Source organism: Pinus tabuliformis, chromosome X (assembly GCF_031772625.1).
Source record: "Pinus tabuliformis cultivar Carrire ecotype Pingquan chromosome X, CPIR1, whole genome shotgun sequence".
Classification (NCBI taxonomy): domain Eukaryota; kingdom Viridiplantae; phylum Streptophyta; class Pinopsida; order Pinales; family Pinaceae; genus Pinus; species Pinus tabuliformis.
In genome coordinates this window covers 1,677,663,127-1,677,667,077 of record NC_142308.1, presented here as the reverse complement: position 1 = coordinate 1,677,667,077, position 3,951 = coordinate 1,677,663,127, and positions in this window count along the sequence as shown.

Genomic DNA, 3,951 nt, shown 5'->3' with positions numbered 1-3,951 from the left:
ATAATAATAAAATTCCTTTTTTTCCTTTTTTTGTTTACATGAAATACATATTGATATAAGTACAAAGATAATTATGATGACTAAACCTAGTTACATTTTCAACACTCCCTCTTAACTAGAGACGTATTCATAATTACATAACGAGATACAAGGATACTCAAATTGAAATATTGTCATAAGAAGGGTTCATATTGATAAGCATCATCAAGCATCATCATCATAACCAACATTGTCAATTAAAATATAGCAAGGCCTTGACTGACAATCTCTAACTCTCCACTAGATTAGTGCATAATGCTAGGAGGCAGACATTTGGACACCACCACCACTGCCTATCAAGGCACATACCCCATCCGGATGTGCAACAAGTATGTCCTTACAAGACTATTCTTATCTTGGATTCCCGATCCTCAAAGAATATCAATCCTCCTTAGGAATACTCCTATCTTGGATGCCCTACCCATCCTCAAAGAGTATCAGTTCTTGGTACTATTCCTATCTTGGATTCCCAACTGTCAAGAAGTATCGATCCGAGATGCTTATCCAATCCTCCATTCTCCCTACTAGTGCCTTCACTAGACTTACAACTATTACTTCTGACCTAGTGCATGACACATGGAGAATATGGTGTCCCTCGTCATGCCCTCTCAATTAGGGAGGTAATATCCTCAAGTCCAAGCTTGTCTCTCAAATACTTAAGCTTTTTGTTTGGAAGATACTTTATTAATATTTCAACTACTTGTTCGTGTGTGGAGATGCACTGTAGTTTCATGACCCCATCTTGTACCAACATTCAAATATAGAGGTACTTGTTGTTGATATGCTTTTTCCTAGCATGAAAAATTGGGTCCTTTGTCAACCTTATGCAACTTTGGTTGTCACAGTGTATAATGGTAGGGTCCAAAGGTCCTTCAAACAAATCTGAAACAACTTTAAGAGCCAAACAACTTCTCTACCAACTTCACTCGCTGTTATATATTCAGCTTTAGCACTACTCAATGTAACTAAATCTTGTTTCTTTCTCATCCATGAGATAATAAAATATCCCGAACTAAAACATCCACCAGTAGTGCTCTTTCCATACACATCATTGCCTCACCAATCTGAATTTGTATAGCCCGATAAATGTATCTCATTACCAACATATTTCAGATAGTGATGTATAGTCCCACAAAGATATCTCAAAATATGTTTAGCTTCTATCTAATGATCATGCCTTGGCTCCATATGGAATTCACTAAGAATGTTTACTGCAAAACATATGTCTGACCGAGTGTTCACAATTTAAATCGAGGATCTAATCAAGTAGCGGTAGTATGTGGGATAACCAAGGCTTGAATATGAACTTCTTAACTTATTCAAATGAGTGATCATTGGAGTTTTCATTGGTTTATTGTCCATCATACCAAAATTCTGCAATATCTTGATCACATATTTCCCTTGACCAAGATAGATCTCACTAGGTTTCTACCATACTTCTAGTCCCAAGTAATAATGCATTAGTCCAAGGTCCTTCATATAAAATTCAACTGCAAGTTTCCTTTTGCATTCTTGAATACGATGACACACACCTGTTATTAGAAGGTCATCCACAGATAGTAGTATGATTACATGTTCATTCTTAACCACCTTGATGTAGAGATTAAGATCTGTATAACTTTTGACAAAACAAGTCTTAGTAGATATGCATCCATACTTACATACCATGCTCTAGGTGCTTGCTTTAAGCCATATAGAGACTTCTTCAACTTGCAAATGTGTGTTTCCTTATCATGAACTTTGAATCCCCAATGCATTTTAATGTAAACTTTTGCATGAATTGTCCCATTTAGAAAGGCTATTTTTATGTCCATATGATGGATGTTCCATCCCATAGTAATAGTAACAAATACGAGTGATATAATTTTTGTATATCTTGCTGTTGGAAAAAAGGTTTCTTCATAATTGATTCCTTCTTGTTGAGAGAATTCTCTTGCCACAAACCTTGCCTTATATTTGTCAATACTTCCATTAAGTGCATGCTTGACCTTGTACACCCATTTGGAAGTCACAACTGATTTGCCTTTAGGTATGGGAACAATTTCCCAAACATCATTCTTCCTTATTGACTGGTATTTCTCTTGCATCACATTCTTCCATTCTTGATGATTATGAACATCAATTAATTAATTAATATATTAACATTAGTCTATTTATATATATGATGATGAACATCAATTAATTAATTACCAAAGTTAGATACTTAGAACGTGAAGGTATACAAATACCTTTTTAGGAGGAAAAATGAATCAAAGCACAATGGTGTGGAAACAACCTCAAAGATATTGTTAAAACAATAAAGAGTTTGTGAGTTGGTTTTGAATCACATATAAAATTAAGTATATATATATAAAGATTTAAGCTAACTTTTTAGCTGTGTAATATAAGTAAAAATGATTTAAAATATTTCATTAGAAACATTACAAAGTTAAGGTACAACATTTATCTATACAAATGATAAGATCATGAGGTCAAAAATTGTGGTTGGAAGCCTTGTTAAAATGAAAGGAAAACTTGGTGAGACAAATTATTATGTCTTACGACGAATATATTCATATACCATTATAAAAGAATTGGAATTAGAAAGGATTTAATGATCAAAAGAAGAGTATAGAGAAAAATAAGCTGTTATCATAAAAAATCATGTGAATGGTTGTGAAGTTGTGGTTGATAACAAACGACAATTATAAGACAAAATTTATTGAAGATAGGAATTATGCATACTTCTTCATATATATATATATATATATATATATATATATATATATATATATATATATATATAGTATGTTTAATATATGAATGAGGTTCATTACAAGAGGGCATCCTATAGTATTGGATAGACCTTGGTTGGCCACTACCAATGCTTACATTAGTTTTAGGTTAGGCAACATGACTATCTCACATGGGACATCTATGAAGCAGTTGACCCTTTGTCCTCCTGCCAAACCTAGTATAGACTCAAAATACCCATATGGATTGAAGAAGAGGATAGTGATAAAGAGGGAGAAGTCCATAAAGTACTCTCTATAGATCAATACTTGACCATTTATGAGAAGACAAAGTGTTATGAGATCAATGATTTCACAACCTCCTCTTCTTCCTAAAATCACACACACAACCTTGATAATATTTTGCACCCCAAGGTACGAGCTTATCTTACTTCAACAAGTGCTTCACCTATAGAAATTGAGCCTTTAGGCAAGGAGAATCAAGATTACACCATAGAAACCTTCGAAATTAGTCTTGGTCGAACCTTCAATATCAATCACAGGTTGATTAAACAACAAAAAGATAAGTTAATCAAGGTATGACAATGACACAATGATGCCTTGCTTGGGATTACTCATACATGAAGGGGATCTATCTTGATTTTTTCACACGTCACATATATATCAAGGAAGGATCAAGACCCATTCACCAACCCCAATGCCAGATGAATCCAACACTAAGGGAAATAGTAAATTATAAACTACATAAACTACTTGAAACTGATTTTATTTATCCATTGTTTGATAATTTATGGGTTTCTCCCCTTGTTGTTGTACCCAAGAAAAATGGGAAATGGAGATTTTGTGTTGATTATTGAGAACTTAACCAAGCAACTTACAAAGACCATTTTGCTGCTTCCTTTCATCAACTAGATCTTGGATAATTTAACATGAAAAATCATTTTTCTTTTCGAGATGGATTCAATGACTATAAACAGATTCAAATCACATCTAAAAACCAAGATAAGACTACTTTTACTTGGCCATGGGGGACATTTTCATATCAACTTCTATCATTTGGGTTGTGTAATGCCCTTGCTACCTTTCAATGAGCTATAATTGGTATATTTTCTGATTTGATACATGAATATGAGGAAATATATATGGATGATTTCACATCTTATGGTGATGAATTTGACGA